General features: G+C 44.1%; 1 protein-coding gene across 1 annotated transcript in view; it reads left to right on the top strand.

The window, feature by feature from the left end:
- The first annotated feature begins 765 nt into the window (after positions 1–765).
- LOC106583601 (disks large-associated protein 4) overlaps positions 766–23,398 on the top strand; it is a 203,558-nt gene continuing 180,925 nt past the window's right edge. Inside the window, exon 1 of the mRNA XM_045705451.1 lies at positions 766–1,114. The gene's annotated coding sequence lies outside the window, so the exon portion shown is untranslated. The remainder of the gene's footprint in view (positions 1,115–23,398) is intronic.

Raw genomic sequence — 23,398 nt, 5'->3', positions numbered from 1 at the left:
CAGATTAGTTACTGGGTTTTGGTAATCCCAAAATTACATTACTGATTACAATTTTGAACAGGTAACCAGTAACTGTAACAGGTTACATTTACAAAGTAACCTACCCAACCCTGTTTAATTTACTATTTACTTTTTGACAACTTTTACTTTTACTCCACATTTCTAAATAAAATAACGTTCTCCTCCATACATTTTCCCTGAAACCCAAAAGTACTCGTTACATTTTGAATGCTTAGCAGGACAGGAAAATGTTCTAATTCACGCACTTAAAGAGAAAATCCCTGGTCATCCCTACTGCATCTGATGTGGCGGACTGACTAAACACAAATGCTTTGTTTGTAGTTTATGTCTGAGTGTTGGAGTGTCCCTGGCTATTCGTAAATTAAAAAAAACAAGAAAATCCTGCCGTCTGGTTTGGAAATCTAATAGCGGAGAGTATTCGTATGGTATAAGAATAAAATCACATTAGTTTATTTTTTATTGCAATGTAATGTCTCGCAAATTCATTCATAATCCTCAAACCTCATGCAAATCACCGATCAAAGCAACCTGCTCCAGTGCTTTCCATGGTGCTGATTTGAATCTCTCTCTCTCTCTCTCTCTCTCTCTCTCTCTCTCTCTCTCTCTCTCTCTCTCTCTCTCTCTCTCTCTCTCTCTCTCTCTCTCTCTCTCTCTCTCTCTCTCTCTCTCTCTCTCTCTCTCTCTCCGTTTCCCAAGTGGCCTGAGAGCGTTGCAGCATCTCTGCCTCGCCTGCCTGCCAGCCTGGCCTCACAGAGCCCCTGTCTAGGCTGTCTCCCTAATGCAAACGTATATGAACTGCTCAGTAATGGGGATCGCTGTGAACCTGGGCGCTTGCATTTCCCATAAACGGAGAGACGGACGAATAACCGACTCGACATCGGTAAAGTGTGCTATTTAAAAACTGTAGCACTGCGTTCGTTTATCATATTTGTGTTTATTACCCTTTTTTATTTCTTCTCAAAATCGTTGCTGCCGGTCTTCAAAATATAGCCCGATTAGGAAGTTCTCGTCAATATGAGCAGGATAATCGCACATCAAGTCTAGTTCAATCTTTCTCCAGACCGATTGAATATCCGATTTGAGGACTCCGAAGGTAAGATTTGAAAAACGGATTAATACATTGTACATGGGCGATTATACATGGGCGTTTGTAGTTTAGGCTAATAAACTAAATAAATAACCAAACACATGGCACGGGAAATACATGCTTACGAACGCCAGTTATAATGTTATTCAGCGACTGCATAAGTGGTTGGCATCAATTTATTTATACTGTAGTCGATGGTGGTTTTAATCATAGTATTTTATTTTTATATATTTGTGCATTAGGCTACAGGAATGAATTGATGCTGGTTGGCAGGTGATCTTTTTTTAAACTGGGTTATTTCAGCCGCTTGTGTGGCATGACATGTAGGCCAAGTCGTTTTGTCCATTAACAGAGCTTTTGGAGATTGATTTAAAGCAATAACCTCACTATTCAATTAAACAAATAATAGTAGTAGCCTAATAATGTTGAACATAGAGGCTTTTCCTTTGGCGATAGAGGGGGCTTGAGCGATGAATAGAGAAAGAAAAAGTGTCGTATTAGGAATTCTTGGAGATATATTTATCTATATTGTTGAGCCAAGTCAAACAAAAGCAGGTTTGGTTTCTTTGAAGGTAAGAAGAGACGCAACACTAAATATCAACATTGACCCTTGCAGTAGCCTAGTCCGTGGTTTTTGAGTTGGTTTATGTGTTGTTTTGCACACCTTGGAGACAATGCCGCGTCGCACTATTCGGATGAAACCACTTTTCAGAAAGCTTAGACGATAAAAATAGAGCGTACCACTCACTGGGTTGTCATGTGGCAGTGATGTGACTCTTGTTAACAGTGCGTGTCTGCTTCCAACACCTATGAGTCGGCTTTGGGCCAAAGTACCATAATGTCCAACTACTTTGAAGTTTGACGCATGTAACTATCTTCTCTTGCCTTATATGTATTTGTCAGTGACAGAGAATGGTTGTAGCCACCGATTCTCCCACCCTCAGAGTATGAGGGTCTGGTGGGGATGTAGAGTTGTTGACATGCTGCAGGAGGAATATTGATGGTCCAATATTGGCAAGTAATATGTTTTGATGATTTGGTAACATCTACAGACTGCTGATTCTTATGACTACAATTCTTATCATACTATGACAAAATGGTCAGCAGCTCTACTTCAGCTTTGGCGAGAAATTAGCTATTGAACTTCACATGGACCTATTGAACACTTGGAACCTGTCAGGAAACAACCCCCTCGTCCTTACCTTAGAGCTTAAACCCTACCAACTTAATAAACATTATTTCCACGTTGAACCGACGTGAAATAGACATTGAATTGACATCTGTGCTAATATTCTAGGTTATAAGCAGTATTGGAGCTCCTACCTGCCGTCTGATAGGTGATATGGAATTGTTGCATATTACTTATGCCTATCTAGTTTAGATCTATAAAAGTGCCTATGGGCAGAGGCAGGGCTTGTAGGCCTTGGCCTAGGGGTTGTTTCTGAAAGGGAGCAATGATGACTCGTCTTACTAGAGATGATGACCATGTCCTCGCTCTGGTGAAGACTAATTATAGAGTCATTTATACTACGAGCCAAAATGAGTCACTGCATCTAATTCACAGTGACAGACACACCACGTGCTGGGCCAAAGATAGACCGTTAATCAAAATAAATCAATAGCATTTTTCCGCACCATTTATTCATATGTTGTCCATTATGGCCAATCGACTTCGGCAACTCTCCCTTTACTGTGGGGTTGTCATGAGGATAAGAGTTATGTTTTGCCCTGAAAGGTAAGTGCTCCATAATGTGCCCGACTACAGTATTAGGTAAATGTGTCTTTCATGCCATCAAATTAACATCAGGTTTAGTGCCCTTTGAACAGTTTTTTTGTGTGACCTCAATAGCATGGCCTAACTGCATTAGTGGCCTCAATTTGTTTCAGTTAGAAAAAATGGGGGAAAAAGAGAAGAGCTGCCAGGGTATGTGCATTCGCAGCCAGTTTGGAGTCCCTCTCCTCTCTCATTTCCACTCTCTCAACCTCTTTCTCTTTAGCTCATATGTACTTACTCATGTCATGTTCGCCAGTTTCTCTCATCTTCCACACACACACACACACACACACACACACACAGATGGATAGAGCCCTGTTTAAAATACTTATTTTAAGCTTTTGATTGTTGATGTTTATATCACACTAATTCTTTGTATGTGAATTCAGCCGCAAAGTGTTTAAAATGTTTGTTTACGTATGACCTGTCACAAACCCTGTGGCCCGTTCTTATATAAAACCTATGTACAACTCCAGTAGTTTTACAGTAACCTACGTAATGGGTAAAAATTCAACTGATATCTAATTTCTCCTAACCCCAGGAGTATACAAAGGGTAGGTCATTGCTATTTAGTCTATTTGCGCATAGGTTTAACAGGATAATATAATATTATGGCAGGGGTAGGACAAGCATTATGTATAGCCAACACTTTAATGAATATCTGCAGAGATGAAGGTGTGCATTCCAGTTCTCAGACGGGCCGCTAGATTACACCATGTTACATCAACGAGAAAAATGAGAATTCTGAGAGTGAAAGAAAAACAAATACAAAGAAAATTCAGGGCTTCCGCTCCTCCAAGATAGCTTTGGCAAAGATTCTCAGCCTTTTCTTGTGAGCTGGTAGATTCCAAAAGCATCTTTATTGACTTTGGGTGCATCCATTGCAAAGCTATGGTTGTGAATGAGTTATTATGGCTGTCTGACAAGAGAAGGAAATGAGAGAAAGAATGTGGATGTCATTGTATTGACTTCCCGGGCTGAGGTATGGGGAGAGAGGAGGGAAGCAAGCACAGGAGAACACACACACTAATACTCTACAGCATCAGTGGGTATGCTTTGAAGTTTAAGCTTACACAAACAGACAAAGTAGCAACTGTCATCCCTCTCTGCTTTTGTGCTTAACATAGGCCTAGTATCTGCAGAGGCAAAAAGGCAAACCTCACGTTCATATCAACATGTGTGCTTTGTTTTGGTGTAAAATCTCCTTTCAGCAAAGCTATAACCTATAAAGAGCATAGCTTTGCTTTGTTTGCCTTCAAACTAGGCCCTGCAAGGGTGATTCATTTTTCCTCGATTAAGAGCAAAAACAGTCGCAGGACTTTAAATGACCTTCTTCAGCTTTCGCCACGTCTCTGGTATTGTCAAAAGTGTGAATAATTTAGTCTGTGAAAATGTCAAACAGCCCCTCTCCATATGCCAGAAGATGTTTGGGATTTTAAAAGTCAGCCACAGACATTACAGCACTGACAGAGGGCTCTGTTAGAAGCAGCTAGCTCAGCTTCTAATTAGACAGTGGCAATGCAACAGGGATCAACAAAGAATATTGAAAATTAAGTGGATGTGGATGTTGCACAGCGATAGTTTATAATGAACAAAAGTAATCAGCAGTCTGATTACTCCAGGATAACTGCAAGAGGACTCTGATTGCCAGGAAGGCAAATGTGAATTTCATTGAGCTTTTTGCCTAAACGTTGTAGTTAGCTGTCATTGAATATCTTGTTAGTGATAGAACATTTCATTCATGCGATGGCAAGAAAATGTATATTGTACCTTTAAAATTATCACTGTCGTTGTAACTTTTCTTCATTTTCAAGGGCTGTTCTTTTCAAACTATTTTCAATGCTTTGGAGAAATTGCATTGTAGGTTACCTTCTCAAGGTCTGTCTTCATATGAAATATACTTTGTTACGGTACACTCTTAGAAAAAAGGGTTCCAAAAGGGTTCTTCGACTGTCCCCATAGGAGAACCCTTTATGGTTCCAGGTAGAACCTGTTTTGGTTCCTGGTAAAAACCCTTTTGAGTTTCATGAAGAACCCTTTCTGGAAAGGGTTCTACAAGGAACCCAAAAGGGTTCTCCCTGGAACCAAAAGGGCTTTACCTTGAACCAAAAAGGGTTCTTCAAAGGGTTCTCCTATGGAGACAGCCAAATAACCTTTTTAGGTTCTAGAGAGCACCAGTTTTTATAGACATGTAGCAACAAGTACTTTAAAGGCCTTTCATTGTGTGTGGACATCTAATGCACATGCAGATATGACATGAACATGTTGACTGTCTGTCTGCCTCTGCAGTGCACAGCTCTGGTCTTCAAGAGCCAAAGTCCTGCAAAATGTTTGTCCTTGCCTTAGGAACTTAATTTATCCCTGAGAAACCAGGTGGGTAGACTAGCCAAACCAGTATAACATCCACCGATCAAACAACTGAAAACCAGCAGGTCTGCAGAACTGATAACCAGCAGGACTACAGAACTGAAAACCAGCAGGTCTGCAGAACTGATAACCAGCAGGACTGCAGAACTGATAACCAGCAAGACTGCAGAACTGATAACCAGCAGGACTGCAGAACTGAAAACCAGCAGGTCTGCAGAACTGATAACCAGCAGGACTGCAGAACTGATAACCAGCAGGACTGCAGAACTGATAACCAGCAGGACTGCAGAACTGAAAACCAGCAGGTCTGCAGAACTGAAAACCAGCAGGACTGCAGAACTGATAACCAGCAGGACTGCAGAACTGATAACCAGCAGGTCTGCAGAACTGATAACCAGCAGGTCTGCAGAACTGAAAACCAGCAGGTCTGCAGAACTGATAACCAGCAGGACTGCAGAACTGATAACCAGCAGAACTGCAGAACTGATAACCAGCAGGACTGCAGAACTGAAAACCAGCAGGTCTGCAGAACTGATAACCAGCAGGACTGCAGAACTGAAAACCAGCAGGTCTGCAGAACTGATAACCAGCAGGTCTGCAGAACTGATAACCAGCATGTCTGCAGAACTGATAACCAGCAGGTCTGCAGAACTGATAACCAGCAGGACTGCAGAACTGAAAACCAAAAGGACTGCAGAACTGATAACCAGCAGGACTGCAGAACTGAAAACCAGCAGGTCTGCAGAACTGATAACCAGCAGGACTGCAGAACTGAAAACCAGCAGGTCTGCAGAACTGATAACCAGCAGGTCTGCAGAACTGATAACCAGCATGTCTGCAGAACTGATAACCAGCAGGTCTGCAGAACTGATAACCAGCAGGACTGCAGAACTGAAAACCAAAAGGACTGCAGAACTGATAACCAGCAGGACTGCAGAACTGAAAACCAGCAGGACTGCAGAACTGAAAACAAGCAGGAATGCAGAACTGATAACCAGCAGGACTGCAGAACTGAAAACCAGCAGGACTGCAGAACTGATAACCAGCAGGACTGCAGAACTGAAACCCATTAGGACTGCAGAACTGAAAACCAGCAGGACTGCAGAACTGAAAACCATCAGGACTGCAGAACTGAAAACCAGCCAGACTGCAGAACACAAGTGTTGGTATTGTGCACCCCTGCCTCGTTCCTCTGGGGTTCTTTCCCAAACTCATTCAATTGGACTGCAGTCCTGTTGTCTCTTCTCCCACTCTCAATCTTCTCCTGAGTCTCAGTGGTATTGAAATGTGGGGACGGGATGGGAAGAGTTAGTAAGAGATTCTTGACATCAATAAAGTACTCCCCACTCGTCCCAACCCGAAGCGATACGCCTCTAATTAAAATGTCCGTCTTCCCCAAGCTGCTTAGTCACGAGATGCTTAGTCACGGTCACTAAGGCTTCAAGTAACCTGGCAGGGAGACGCGAGCCACCCTTCTCGGGGAAACAAGACTGGCATGATGCCCAAACTCATGGCATGGCAGGGGTTAGTCTATGTCGCTCTGCTGAGGCAGTTGTTATTCTACACACAGCAAGTACAGGTTTCAGGTTGAAGCGGTACAAGCGAGCAATAAGGCTGTGTTGCCGCTAACTGCTATTTGAAAGTGTGGACAGGTGTTGTTGTTTGGTTTTAGTTGTCAAATATGGTGAAATTAGTTATATATGTAGGTGTTTTCATACTGTTAGACTTGTTAGGTTAAACTCTGTGTGAGTTCTTGTTGTTTTGGATTTTTCTGGTTTATTAGCCAGAGACAGTGAAGAGAGACAGGAAAGTAAGGAGGAGAGATGACGTGCTAGAAAGGCAGTGGCATTAACTGCTAGACCACCACAGGTCACATACTTTATGTGAGTTAATGTATCATATGTATTGCGTGAACTATACAAGACTGTGAAAATGGTTACATGGAGGGTAACCAATACTATTCAATTATCTTCTCTCTGTACATAATATAGTAATTGCTGCTAATATGATTTATACACTACATAAACTGACAATGGCTTTAAGCTGTGTTTTTCTCCCCCCAACATTTTTTCTACGGTTTATTCTCAAAGGAAAGCTAACTTTAAAAAAAGGCAATTGTTCAGTATTCCAACTCTCTGCTAATGACTATATGTGTTATGCTTCAACGCCCACCTTAGGTCTAACAACCGTCTGTTGCCTCCTGAGAAATGTCTCTGAAATGGAAGGTCCACTTTGCTTAGCCTTACACATGACTCCAATTGATTTTTCAATAGAGATGGTGATTTCACCATGGATCAACATCCTATCACACAATTATAATCAGCTGACAGAACATATGTATCCCGTAACATGCTGTATCTCTAGGACCTCCCATCCCCATTTTGCCCTCGTAACCCCATGATGAGAAGCCTCAGTCTGCATCTGTACTGACCTGGATTCAACTACTTTAAGTGTTTGCGCTAGCCTGCCCTGGAGTGCCAGATGGGTGTGGTTCTGCAGTCTTGCCACTATTATATTGGTGCCATTGCACCAGGCAAGCTCCATCAATCCCAGCTAAAGTATTTGAAATTATTTCAAATAGTATTTGAACCCAGGTCTGGAGTCAGATCTCCAGCACCACACAGAGTGGGATCCATTCACTTCAATGTAATTAACAGGCCAGCCTAATAGAACATGTATGAAAATAACCACGCTGATCTATAATTGATGAGGGCCAATGGAGTGTGAAATAACTTCTGCTGTGTGTTTGTGTGTCTGTGTCTGTGTGTGTGTGTGTGTGTGTGTGTGTGTGTGTGTGTGTGTGTGTGTGTGTGTGTGTGTGTGTGTGTGTGTGTGTGTGTGTGTGTGTGTGTGTGTGTGTGTGTGTGTCTGTGCGTGTGCGTGTCTGTGTGCGTGTGTCTGTGTCTGTGGGTGTGGGTGTGGGTGTGGGAGGAGGAAGCAGGTGGGTCTGGGTGTGATGGAGGCAGTGCTACAGTATGTGTTACACAGGATGATTGCTTGGGCTATAGAGCCTATCAGATCCCCAATCATTGACAGCTCAGCAGAGACTTTTGCAACTGACCTATTCAACGTTTCCTAATGTGTCCTCATGTCCACACTAGCATTAGTATGTGTAGCAGATGAGGAGGGCAGCTTCAGGAGGGCGGTCAAGTGTGTTTGCGTGGGGGTGGCCTGAGGCTTTCTAAGCTTAGAGTATTGACAGGATTCAAAGGGAAGTAGGTGTATTGTAATCAAGATCGAGAAAATTTTCACCTGAAAGCTTTGTGAAGAGAGTGAACATTGAACACAGCATAGCGGACCTTCTTCCATCCCTCCCTCCCTCCCTCCGTCCCTCCCTCTCTCCCTCTTTCTTTCCTTCCTTCCTTCCTTCCTTCCCTCCCTCCCTCCCTAGATAGAGGCAAATTTTTTGAGGTTCGACAATGGCCTCTTTAACTCAGAGCAGTGACAAATAGAGACAACAGAGATAGAGAGAAAGTGAATGAGAGAGAGAGAGCGATACAGAGGGAGGTACTGATGAAAGGGGGAGAGATAGACAGACAGAGTGAGGCAGACAGAGAGGAAGAACAAACACAAACACCTCTCGCTCTCTTCCGATTGTTCATTTGTCCTCACCTCACCCTGTCAGTACAACACCCGTAGAATCCATTTTGACATGTCACGGTGCCACATCACCCCCATACAAGATAGGCTTTAGAAGGAAATGCCCACATTACCGTAGCCTATCGGTTCCCTGTTGGCACTCTCTCCAACTCTCCTTCTGTTTTTCTACCTCCCTCTCATACTCTGATCTCTCTTTCTCTCTACATCCCGCACTCTCTCCCCATACCTAAGACCTCTCTCTGAAGACCTCTCGCCTGCCTTCCTAGTGTGAATGATAGCCTAGCCGCTAGCTAGCCGGCCTGTTTCTGGCACTATCTCTAATGGAGATAAAATGGCCGTCTCTCGACAGATGCATCTCTGTGAGATGCTGGTCGAGCTGCCGGCCACTCAATCATAACAGTGAACCTGGGAAATGCAGTGAGTAAAGGTCTTTGTCTTGTGTTTTCATAATAGAATGTGTTATGGTTTCAAAGGTGAGACAGGTGAGATATACTGTACTGTAGGTCTAATGTGCAGCCTGCTTATTGGATAACTCCAGGGAGGTAGTGGTAAAAAAGGGCGGGAAACATTTATTGCCAGTGGAGATGAAGACTTGCCGTCAATGCTAAACATTATTGGTAGCACTAACGGTAGCACTAATTTAGCATAATAGTGCATAAAATGTTACTGACAGGAATTTTCAAGTGTTCGTCAACTGTACATCCCCTGGTTAAATCACAAGTGATGGAAAAAAAAACAGAAATTCTTAACGGAGCATTAGCTCAAATCCGAGGACACAGGTATCTATCCCTCTCGTAAGGAGATTAAATAATTGTTGGAGAATTAGACCGAGACCTTCTTGCTTCTCAATTTATTAAAAGGCTTCATTGTAATACGTGTTCCCTGGTGTGTATCTGGATAAGAAATGAAATTAAAGAGATGTGCTCTGCCTTACTTTTTCCTCTGTCGTCTATGTTTAATCCAGTTGTTATGTGAACACTGGCACAGTAATCATCTCTCCCATTGAGGTGAACAGAATCAATTTAACCGACGGTGTCTGTGACTAGAATACTGTATACTGACTTCGGATTAGGCTGTTGAGCATATGAGATGAAGTCGTCAAAGCTCGTTTCTGACTCTCAATTATTGTGTTGCAGCCTTACAGTCAAGGGCCCTATAAGGAATGCATAGCATAGCATAGCATAGCATAGCATAGCATAGCATAGCATAGCATAGCATAGCATAGCATAGCATTACAGTTCATAATACCTTTGTAATCATGTAATAAGCATGAATTAGTTATAATAGCTGTGCATTTAGTAGTACTGTAATGAAATGATTTTGGTTTTCCTGTTTGACAGTCCAAGAGCATGCCTGCGTTACTGTTTTGTGTGTGTGACGTTCAGACATGGGTTCAAATACTATTTGAAACCATTTCAAATACTATATTTGTGCTTGAATGAGCTTGTCTGGGTTAATGGAACCACTCGGAATAGTCAAAATACTGCAAACTCCGCCCATATGGCATTTCAGGAACCTTAAGTAAACGCTCAATGTAGATTTTAAATACTATTTGAACCCAGGTCTATTTGTGTGACATTGTCCTTCCCGTGTTTCCCAGTGGAGCGGACACATGGTGTGTCCCTTCTAAGCTCTGTGTAGGATAAGCCCTTTAATTGCTTTGTTGTTGAAGATAGGTAGCTATAGAGCAATTCCCCAGCACAAATTGCATATTAACTTCGACTTCATGCACCCGGGGAACAATAAAAACAATTAATGGCACAGTTAATAGCTTGACACTACTGAAAAAAACACAAGAGGAAAGAAATGAACACCATGTCATGATTAGGTTTTCCATATTGATTGTCTTGTACTGCACAGATTCCATGTGCATTTTCACTGTGTGTTTTTGCTTTGATCAGCCTTTGATCAGATTCAAATTTTACCAGATGAAAGTTTATTCAGAAGCGTCAAAGATTGAAAGGTCTGTGTGTGTGTGTGTGTGTGTGTGTGTGTGTGTGTGTGTGTGTGTGTGTGTGTGTGTGTGTGTGTGTGTGTGTGTGTGTGTGTGTGTGTGTGTGTGTGTGTGTGTGTGTGTGTGTGTGTCCTGGATCTAGCAAGTGGATGAGTTCCTTATTGTCGGAGTCCTCTGTGGTGCTCTATGATTCATTAATGGCTCCTATCACTGAAAGAAGTGTACACAAAGCAGCGGGACATAAGTTCCCCACACAGACAGAGAGACAGAGGGGGAAAGAGAGAGAAATATAGAGATAGAGAGGTGGGGAGATACAGAAGTGGCAAGAGAGAGAGAGAGAGACGGAAAGACGGAAAGACAGACAGAGAGAGAGAGATAGAATGACAGACATAGAGAGACGGATAGACGGACAGACAGACAGACAGACAGACAGACAGACAGACAGACAGACAGACAGACAGACAGACAGACAGACAGACAGACAGACAGACAGACAGACAGACAGACAGACAGACAGACAGACAGACAGACAGACAGACAGACAGACAGAGAGAGAGAGAAAGACAGACAGACAGACAGAAAGAGAGAGAGAGAGAGAGAGAGAGACAGAGAGATAGAGAGTGAGAGAGAGAGAGAGACGGAAAGACAGACAGACAGAGAGAGAGAGAGACGGAAAGACAGACAGACAGAGAGAGAGAGAGAGAGAGACGGAAAGACAGACAGAGAGAGAGAGAGAGAGAGAGAGAGAAAGACCATAAGGAGAGCAACAGGCTCAACCCCCATTAATGCACCCCCCCAAGCACCATCCTGCGACCTAAGAGGTATGTATCAGATGCTCAACATGCTCTGCTCATACCTACTGTAATGGTCCGGGCCTAAACCACACAAAAACAACACTAAACACTATGGAACACAAAGCTTTTACAATCTCATCCTCGAATATATAAGGTCTGAAGTCATCTGCCTTTGGCCTAAAGAGCAGGAACGCAGACTTCATCAAAGAAATTGGAAATACAGACATTGTCATCCTACAAGAAATATGGTATAGAGAAGACGGACCTCTGGTTGCCCTCTTGATGACTGAGAGCTGGGAGTCCCATCCACCAAACTACCAGGTTTGAAACAAGGAAGCGACTCAGGGGGTATGCTAATTTGGTATAGAACAGACCTCACATACTCTATTAAATTAGTCAAAACAGGAACATTTTACATCTATCTCAACAGAGAAAAATGTCCTCGTGTGTTACCTCTTTCCCCCCAATAGAATCCCCATACTATAACGATGACAGTTTCTCCATCCTAGAGGGGGAGATCAACCATTTCCAGGCTCAGGGAGATGTACTAGTCTGTGGCGACCTAAATTCCAGAACTGGACAATAACCTGACACTCAGCACACAGGGGGACAAACACCTACCTTGAGGTGGCAGTATTCCCTCCCAAATATGCCCCCCTAGATGGCAAAACAAACCACAAAAATGGGTCACAACTCCTGCAGCTCTGTTGCACGCTGGGTATGTACATAGTCAATGGTATGCTTCAAGGGGACTCCTATAGTAGGTACACCTATAGCTCATCTCTTGGCAGTAGAACTGTAGATTACTTCATCACTGACCTCAACACAGAGTCTCTCAGAGCGTTCACAGTCAGCCCACTAACACCCCTATCAGTTCACGGCAAAATCACAGTCTACCTGAACAGAGCAATAGTCAATCATGAGGCACCAAAGCCAAAGGAACTGCACAGTATTAAGAAATGCTATAGAAAAAAACAATTAGGCACAACAAATTCAATCCCGTTTAAACAACTTCACTGACAAAACATTTCACTGTAATGGTGAAGGTGTAAACTTGGCAATAGAAAGCCTAAACAGTACATTTGACCTTTCAGCTTCCCTATCAAATCTAAAATGTCAAGCGAGCAACCTAACAAAATTAACAATAATGACAAATGGTTTGATGAAGAATGCAAAAATCTAAGAAAGAAATTGAGAAACCTATACAACCAAAAAGATAGAGACTCAGAAAACCTGAGTCTATGCCTTTACTATGGTGAATCATTAAAACAATACAGAAATTCACTACGGAAAAAGAAGGAACAGCACATCAGAAATCACCTCAATGTAATTGAAGAATCCATAGAATCTAACAACTTCTGTGGAAATTTGAACACACATAACAAACAACAACACAAAGAGTTATCTATACAAAATGGAGATGTATGGGTAAACCACTTCTCCAATATTTTTGGCTCTATAACAAAGAACAAACCGCAAAAACGTATACAGGATCAATTACAAATCTTGGAATCAACTATTAAAGACTACCAGAACCCACTGGATTCTCCAATTACATTGAATGAACTACAGGACAAAATACAAACCCTCCAACCCAAAAAGGCCTGTGGTGTTGATGGTATTCCACATGAAATGATACAATATACTGACTACAAATTCCAATTGGTTATACTTAAACTCTTTAACATCATCCTCAGCTCTGGCATCTTCCCCATTATTTGTAACCAAGGACTGAAAAACCCCAAATACACAAAAGTGGAGACAAATAACTACCCTGGGATATGCGTTAACAACAACCTTGGAAAAATCCTCTTCATTATAATTTTAACAGCATACATTTCCTCTGTGAAAACAATGTACTGAGCAAATGTCAAATTGGCTTTTTACCAAATTACCATACGAAAGACCACGTATCCACCCTGCACACCCTAATTGACAAGCAAACAAACCAAAACAAAGATTTAGACTCTGCTTGCAAAATTCAGCAAAAATATCATCCACGCACAACATAAAACACCAAATAATGCATGCAGAGTAGAATGAGGCCGATACCCGCTAATTGTCAAAATCCAGAAAAGAGCTGTTCAATTCTACAACCACTTAAAAGGAAGCGATTCCCAAACCTTCCACAGCAAAGTAATCACCTACACAGAGATGAACCTGGAGAAGAGTCCCCTAAGCAATTAGACCCAACCAAATCATGAGAAAATAAAAAGATAATTACTTGACACATTGGAAAGAATTAACAAAAAAACTGAGCAAATGAGAATGCTTTTTGGCCCTAAACGGAGAGTACACTGTGGGAAAGCTTTGACTATGTACAGACTCAGTGAGCATAGCCTTGCTATTGAGAAAGTCCGCTGTAGGCAGACCTGGCTCTCAAGAGAATACTGGCTACGTGCACACTGCCCACAAAATTAGGTGGAAACTGAGTTGCACTTCCTAACCTCCTGCCAAATGTATGACCATATTAGAGACACATATTTCCCTCAGATTACACAGACCCACAAAGAATTTGAAAACTAATCCAATTTTGATAAACTCCCATATTTATTGTGGGAAATACCAGTGTGCAATCACAGCAGCAAAATTTGTGACCTGTTGCCACAAGAAAAGGGCAAACAGTGAAGAACAAACACCATTGTAAATACAACCTATATTTATGTTTATTTACTTTCCCTTTTTTTACTTTACCTATTTGCACATTGTTACAACACTGTATATAGGCATAATATGACATTTGAAATGTCTTTATTCTTTTGGAACTTGTGTGAATGTAATGTTTTCTGTTCACCATTTTATTGTTTATTTCACTTTTGTTTATCCTTTTTACTTGCTTTGGCAATGTAAACATACGTTTCCATGCCAATAAAGCCCCTTGAAATGAATTCAATTGAATTGAGAGAAATGGAAAGAGAAAGAGAGAGAAGGAGAGTCCGCCAAGTTCAGAAGGTAGCTCAGGAAACCAATGAGCAGTAATGCACAAGCTTTGAGTTTGCCAGAGAGCTCAAGAAAGGCACCCGATGATGGTGCATGGCATAAATAGGTATTTTTTAGGGGCCTTGCTTTTGATCTGTCACTACAGAGACAATTTGTTTTTCACTTTGTATGCTGGTGATCGTTTGCTCCTTTGTGTCAAATCACCTTTTATTATTATTATGTATTTTTTACCAATGTACAATTTGTGATTTTATATCATTTGACGTAGTGGAAACCTTTTTATCTGCAGTACGTTTGACATGTTATAAAACGTGTTTTTCTCAGCACAATAGCTCTGTTAGTGTTGTCGTATTTCTGTGGGTGTTACAGCAAAAATCTCCGTATGCTATCTTTGACACCTTCAATAACATAAAGTTACAGAACAACTTCATAAATCTCTTGGAAGGGAATGTAATTCAGATGACATTCTGTTCTGGCACACACTGAGGAACAACTTCATCTGGAATGCTACGTTTGACACAGTAACAATATAGGAATGTGCAATGCATTATGGATGATGGTGACTTTTATTAGTCATTTCTGTTTTGGTCCTCAGACTGTTATAAATGCTCAAGAAACGCTTTATGACTGAGAGTCAGACACTGGTTTCGTGTGGACCATGGCCACCAGCAGTATACTCAGCTAACAAATGTTGGTTCGCTGAATGTAGTGGGAAAGTTATTTGTCATATAACCAAACCGTAACACTCTATCATCCCCCCCCACCCCCACCTCCTGTTTCGGTCCCTGGTGAAAAGTAGTGCACTACATAGGGAATAGGGTGCCATTTGGGACATATTTTTCTTCTCACTGTGGCGGGTGTCTGAAACAACCTAATTACTGACTGTAGAGTCCGAGATTGCAATCTCCTCCATTTCTATATTTTCTATGTTGCTGCACTATCTACATTCTCTGGTCTCCTCCACAAATTCAAAGTGCAGAATAAAAGCACAGTTTGTGTGCGTATAAGTACTCGTACTGTGATCTTTGAAAAATGCTTTGATCACTTGGATGCTTTCATTTCATTTAATTTTTGCTAATGCATTCTCTTTGTTTTGTGTGCAGCGCTGTGTGAGGTCAAATCAAATCAAATTGTATTTATCACATGCGCCGAAAACAACTGGTGTAGACTTTACAGTGAAATGCTTGCTTAAGAACCTTTCCCAACGATGCAGAGTTTAAAAATAATAATGAAAAATAGAATAGTAACTAACACAAGGAATAAAAGAAATACACAATAATGGAGCTATATACAGGGAGTACCAGTACCAGATCAATGTGGAGCTATATACAGGGAGTACCAGATCAATGTGGAGCTATATACAGGGAGTACCAGTACCAGATCAATGTGGAGCTATATACAGGGAGTACCAGTACCAGATCAATGTGGAGCTATATACAGGGAGTACCAGTACCAGATCAATGTGGAGCTATATACAGGGAGTACCAGTACCAGATCAATGTGGAGCTATATACAGGGAGTACCAGTATCAGATCAATGTGGAGCTATATACAGGGAGTACCAGTACCAGATCAATGTGGAGCTATATACAGGGAGTACCAGTACCAGATCAATGTGGAGCTATATACAGGGAGTACCAGTACCAGATCAATGTGGAGCAATATACAGGGAGTACCAGTACCAGATCAATGTGGAGCTATATACAGTCACGTTCGTCATACTGATGGGACCAAGGCGCAGCGGGAATGTGTGAACTCATCTTCTTTATTTAGAAGAAAACCAAAATAAACACTTAAACAAAAAACAACGATGAGAAAACAGTCCTGTGAGGCACACAGCTACACATGGGACAACTACCCACAAAAACCCAAGGGAAAACACCCCTACTAAATAGGACCTTCAATTAGAGGCAACAAGGAACAGCTGCCTCCAATTGAAGGTCAACCCAATAAACTAAACATAGAAATAGAAAAACTAGAACGAACATAGAAATATACTAACATAGAACATTAACCAAAAAAAACCGAAACACATAAAACAAACACCCCCTGCCACGCCCTGACCAAACTATAATAACAAACAACCCCTTTTACTGGTCAGGACGTGACATATACAGGGAGTACTAGTACCAGATCAATGTGGAGCTATATACAGGGAGTACCAGTACCAGATCAATGTGGAGCTATATACAGGGAGTACCAGTACCAGATTAATGTGGAGCTATATACAGGGAGTACCAGTACCAGATCAATGTGCAGAGGGAAGAGGTACACTACATAACCAAAAGTTTGTAGAGACCTGCTTGTCGAACTTCTCACTCCAAAATCATGGGCATTAATATGGAGTTCTTCCCCCCTTTGCTGCTACAACACTCTTCTGGGAGGGCTTTCCACTAGATGTTCCACTACTTGCTCCCATTGAGTCACAATAGCATTAGTGAGGTCGGGCACTGATGTTGGGTGATTAGGCCTGGCTCGCAGTCGGCGTTCCAATTCATCCCAAAGGTTGAGGTCAGGGCTCTTTTCAGGCCAGTCAAGTAATTTCTGTATGGATCTCGCTTTGTTCACGGGGGCATTGTCATGCTGAAACAGGAAAGTACCTTAACCAAACTGTTGCCACAAAGTTGGAAGCACAGAATCATCTAGAATGTAATTTTATGCTGTAGCATTAAGATTTCCCTCCACTGGAAATAAGGGGCCTAGCCCGAACCGTGAAACAGCCGCAGACCATTATTCCTCCAAAATGTACAGTTGGCACTATGCATTTGGGCAGGTAGCGTTCTCCTGGCATCCTCCAAACCCAAATTTGTCCGTCAGACTGCCAGAGGATAAAGCAGGATTCAGAGAACTCCAGAGAATGCATTGCTCACAGTGATCTTAGGCTTGTTTGCGGCTGCTCAGCCATGGAAACCCATTTCATGAAGCTCCCGACGAACAATTCATGTGCTGACATTGCTCCCAGAGGCAGTTTGGAACTCGGTAGTGAGTGTTGCAACAGAGGACAAACTATTTTCAGCACTCGGCGGTCCTGTTCTGTGAGCTTGTGTGGCCTACCACGACACAGCTGAGCCGTTGTTGCTCCTAGAAGTTTCGACTTCACAATAACAGCCCTTACAGTTGACCGGGGCAGCTTTAGCAGCTTTATCAGGGCATAAATTTGACTAACTGTTTTGTTGGAAAGGTGGCATCCTATGATGGTGCCACGTTAAAAGTAACTGAGCTCTTCAGTACAGGCCATTCTACTGCCAATGTTTGTCTATGGTGATTGCATGGCTGTGTGCTTGATCTGTCAGCAACGGGTGTGGCTGAAATATCCGAATCCACTCATTGAAGGGGTGTCCACATACTTTTGTATATATGTGTACATGAAAGCAGGATAAAGTGGCATACGGATAGATAATTATAAGTAATAAACAAAACAAACTCAAATTTTGAGTTTAAAAGTGTGTGTGTGTGTGTGTGTGTGTTGTGTTAGTAGGCGTTTTAGTTTGAGTACCTTTTGAGCTTGCAATCACCTTGTCCTCTTAATAAAATGACGGCCTACTCCGGCCAAACCTGGACGACAATTGTGCGCCGCCCTATGGGACTCCTGATCATGGCCGGTTGTGATACAGCCCAGGATCGAACCCGGGTCTATAGCGACGTCTCTAGTGATGCAGTGCCTTAGACAGCTGCGCCACTCGGTCCCCCTATTTAGCAGTGTTATGGCTTGAGGATAGAAGCTGTCTCGGAGCCTGAGAGCCGATGCTCCGGTAACGGTTTCCGGACGGTAGCAGAGTTAGCACTCTATGGCTTGGGTGGCTGTAATTTTTCAGGCCTTCCTCTGACACTGCCAGATATAGAGGTCCTGAATGGCAGGGAGCTCGGCACCAGTGATGTATTGGGCTGTCCACACCACACTTTGTAGCGCTTTGCGGTCAATGGCAGTGCAATTGCCATACAAAGCTGTGATGCAGCCAGTCAAGATGCTCTCGATGGTGCAACTGTAGAACATTTTGAGTATCTGAGAGCCCATGACAAATCTTTTCAGCCTCCTGAGGGGGAAGAGGCGCTGCCCTGCCCTCTTCACGACTGTGTGGGTGTGTGTGGACCATGTTAAGTCCTTAGTGATGTGGACGCCAAAGAACTTGACGCTTTCGACAGCCCTGTCGATGTAGATGGGGGCGTGCTTTCCCCTCTCTCCTATAGTCCACAATCAGCTCCTTGGTTTTACTGACGTTGAGGGAGAGGTTGTTGTCATGGCACCACAATGCTAAGTCTCTGACCTCCTTCCTGTAGGCTGACTCATCGCCGTCAGTGTTCAGGCCTACCACTGTTGTGTCGTCAGCAAACTTAATGATAGTGTTGGAGTCATGCGTGGCCACGCAGTCGCGGGTCAACAGGGAGTACAGGAGGGGACTAAGCACACACCCCTCAGGGGCCCCCATGTTGAGGGACTGTGTGGCGGATGTGTTGTTGCCTACCCTCACCACCAGGGGCCGACCAGTCAGGAAGTCCAGGATCCAGTTGCAGAGGGAGGTGTTCAGTCCCAGGGTCCCTAGGTTGGTGATGAGCTTGAAGGGGACTATGGTGTTGAACGCTGAGCTGTAGTCTACGAACAGCATTCTCACATCGTTATTTCCCATCTTGTCCAAGTGGGAGAGGGCAGTGTGAAGTGCAATTAAGATTGCGTCATCTGTGGATCTGTTGGGGCTGTATACAAATTGGAGTGGGATGATGGTGTTGATGTGTGTCATTACCAGCCTTTCAAAGCACTTCATAATTACAGATGTGAGTACTACAGGGCGATAGTCATGTAGGCAGATTACCTTGGAACTCTTGGGAACAGGGACAATGGTGGTCATCTTGAAGTATGCTAGGATTACAGACTGGAAGATGGAGAGATTGAACATGTCTGTGAAGACCTGCCCGCTGGTCTGCGCATGCTTTGATAACGAGCCCTGGAATTCCATCTGGCCCAGCAGCCTTGTGATTGTTTGGGGGATTACATAGAGTACATATTTTATTACATTCAGTTACATTTAAGAGGTTAAACATTTTGCACACATTGGACATGGAGAGCGAGAACCCACAGTCATCCAGAAAAACAAGGTATTTTACGCAATGCACAGTGTTATATTCCTTGAAGCAAGCGTAAAAGGCATTTAGCTCATTTGGGAGTTCTGCGTCACTGGGCAGCTCATGGCTGGGTTACCCTTTGTAATCCTTTATCGTCTGCAAGCCCTGAAACATACGACGAGCGTCGTAGCCGTTGTAATACGATTCCACATTCCTCATATTTTGCATGTTTGCATGTTTGGTGTCTCGTTGGAGGTCGGGACGGGATTTCTTGTATGCATCCATGTCCGTGTCCCGTTCATCGTAAGATGTAGCTCTAGCCTAGCGTTTAGCCCAGTGTGGATGTTGCCTGTAATCTATGGTTTTTGGTTAGGAAACATTCTTATAGTCACTATGGGGACGACATCGTTTATGCACTTATTGATGAAGCCCGTGACTGTTGTGGTATGCTTCATAAGGAAATGTTGTCAATAAATCTGTGAATTGGGAGCTTTAACAGTGTGCGGGCCTTCTTGTTCTATACTATGCTTCATAAGGACATCAAGAGATACTCAGAGAAAATGCCCCTAACATCCAGTCCCTTGACGGAAACATGGATTACCACAGATAACACTGCTACTCCTACTGCTCTCTCTTCCTCTGCCCACGTGTTCTCGCATACCCCTAGAGCATCGAGCCAGCGGGGTGGTGGCACTGGAATCCTCATCTCTCCCAATTGGACATTCTCTCTTTCTCCCCTGACCCATCTGTCTATCTCCTCATTTGAATTCCATGCTGTCACAGTTACCAGCCCTTTCAAGCTTAACATCCTTATCATTTATCGCCCTCCAGGTTCCCTTGGAGAGTTCATCAATGAGCTTGACGCCTTGATAAGTTCCTTTCCTGAGGATGGCTCACCTCTCACAGTTCTGGGTGACTTTAACCTCCCCACGTCTACCTTTGACTCATTCCTCTCTGCCTCCTTCTTTCCACTCCTCTCCTCTTTTGACCTCACCCTCTCACCTTCCCCCCCTACTCACAAGGCAGGCAATACGCTTGACCTCATCTTTACTAGATGCTGTTCTTCCACTAATCTCTTTGCAACTCCCCTCCAAATCTCCGACCACTACCTTGTATCCTTTTCCCTCTTGCTCTCATCCAACACTTCTCACTCTGCCCCTACTCGGATGGTATTGCGCCGTCCCAACCTTCGCTCTCTCTCTCCCGCTACTCTCTCCTCTTCCATCCTATCATCTCTTCCCTCTGCTCAAACCTTCTCCAACCTATCTCCTGATTCTGCCTCCTCAACCCTCCTCTCCTCCCTTTCTGCATCCTTTGATTTTCTCTGTCCCCTATCCTCCAGGCCGGCTCGGTCCTCCCCTCCTGCTCCGTGGCTCGACGACTCATTGCGAGCTCACAGAACAGGGCTCCGGGCAGCCGAGCGGAAATGGAGGAAAACTCGCCTCCCTGCGGACCTGGCATCCTTTCACTCCCTCCTCTCTACATTCTCCTCTTCTGTCTCTGCTGCTAAAGCCACTTTCTACCACTCTAAATTCCAAGCATCTGCCTCTAACCCTAGGAAGCTCTTTGCTACCTTCTCCTCCCTCCTGAATCCTCCTCCCCCCCCTCCTCCCTCTCTGCGGATGACTTCGTCAACCATTTTGAAAAGAAGGTTGACGATATCCGATCCTCGTTTGCTAAGTCAAACGACACCGCTGGTCCTGCTCACACTGCCCTACCCTGTGCTTTGACCTCTTTCTCCCCTCTCTCTCCAGATGAAATCTCGCGTCTTGTGACGGCCGGCCGCCCAACAACCTGCCCACTTGACCCTATCCCCTCCTTTCTTCTCCAGACCATTTCCGGAGACCTTCTCCCCTACCTCACCTCGCTCATCAACTCATCCTTGACCGCTGGCTACGTCCCTTCCGTCTTCAAGAGAGCGAGAGTTGCACCCCTTCTGAAAAAAACCTACACTCGATCCCTCCGATGTCAACAACTACAGACCAGTATCCCTTCTTTCTTTTCTCTCCAAAACTCTTGAACGTGCCGTCCTTGGCCAGCTCTCCTGCTATCTCTCTCAGAATGACCTTCTTGATCCTAATCAGTCAGGTTTCAAGACTGGGCATTCAACTGAGACTGCTCTTCTCTGTGTCACGGAGGCTCTCCGCACTGCTAAAGCTAACTCTCTCTCCTCTGCTCTCATCCTTCTAGACCTATCTGCTGCCTTTGATACTGTGAACCATCAGATCCTCCTCTCCACCCTCTCCGAGTTGGGCATCTCCGGCGCGGCCCACGCTTGGATTGTGTCCTACCTGACAGGTCGCTCCTACCAGGTGGCGTGGCGAGAATCTGTCTCCGCACCATGCGCTCTCACCACTGGTGTCCCCCAGGTCTCTGTTCTAGGCCCTCTCCTATTCTCGCTATACACCAAGTCACTTGGCTCTGTCATATCCTCACATGGTCTCTCCTATCATTGCTATGCAGACGACACACAATTAATCTTCTTCTTTCCCCCTTCTGATAACCAGGCGGCGAATCGCATCTCTGCATGTCTGTCAGACATATCAGTGTGGATGACGGATCACCACCTCAAGCTGAACCTCGGCAAGACGGAGCTGCTCTTCCTCCCGGGGAAGGACTGCCCGTTCCATGATCTCGCCATCACGGTTGACAACTCCCTTGTGTCCTCCTCCCAGAGTGCTAAGAACCTTGGCGTGATCCTGGACAACACCCTGTCGTTCTCCACTAACATCAAGGCGGTGACCCGATCCTGTAGGTTCATGCTCTACAACATTCGCAGAGTACGACCCTGCCTCACACAGGAAGCGGCGCAGGTCCTAATCCAGGCACTTGTCATCTCCCGTCTAGATTACTGCAACTCGCTGTTGGCTGGGCTCCCTGCCTGTGCCATTAAACCCCTACAACTCATCCAGAACGCCGCAGCCCGTCTGGTATTCAACCTTCCCAAGTTCTCTCACGTCACCCCGCTCCTCCGCTCTCTCCACTGGCTTCCAGTTGAAGCTCGCATCCGCTACAAGACCATGGTGATTGCCTACGGAGCTGTGAAGGGAACGGCACCTCCATACCTTCAGGCTCTGATCAGGCCCTACACCCAAACAAGGGCACTGCGTTCATCCACCTCTGGCCTGCTGGCACCCCTACCTCTGAGGAAGCACAGTTCCCGCTCAGCCCAGTCAAAACTGTTCGCTGCTCTGGCACCCCAATGGTGGAACAAGCTCCCTCACGACGCCAGGACAGCGGAGTCAATCACCACCTTCCGGAGACACCTGAAACCCCACCTCTTTAAGGAATACCTAGGATAGGATAAAGTAATCCTTCTAACCCCCCCCCCTTAAAAGATTTAGATGCACTATTGTAAAGTGGTTGTTCCACTGGATATCATAAGGTGAATGCACCAATTTGTAAGTCGCTCTGGATAAGAGCGTCTGCTAAATGACTTAAATGTAATGTAAATGTAAATCTGATTCAGGGTCAGTATGGTGAAGGTCAGTATTGGGGGTTGGGTAATCTGATCCTAGATCTGTGGTTAGGAGCAACTTCTATTTCTACCTCAAGCCTCAGCAGATACAATTATGTCCAAAGTCAGCCTGTAACATCACACACCATACTAACTAATGGTCGTACCTTAACCATGCACTTGTCTGTGGGTAGTAGAGCAACCAAACTATAGTACGACTAAGCAAATTCTTTCCCAGAGCCGGGTTTCTATTTACATTGCCAGGTAATATAATCTATGTCCTTCAAGGCAAACTTTCCCTGTCTTCGTTTATAGCTCAGCATAACCCTGAGTCCCTGGGTTATGGG

Source organism: Salmo salar, chromosome ssa22 (assembly GCF_905237065.1).
Source record: "Salmo salar chromosome ssa22, Ssal_v3.1, whole genome shotgun sequence".
Lineage (NCBI taxonomy): Eukaryota > Metazoa > Chordata > Actinopteri > Salmoniformes > Salmonidae > Salmo > Salmo salar.
Note: the sequence above shows the minus strand (reverse complement) of the source record. Positions and strands in the feature narration are given on the sequence as shown.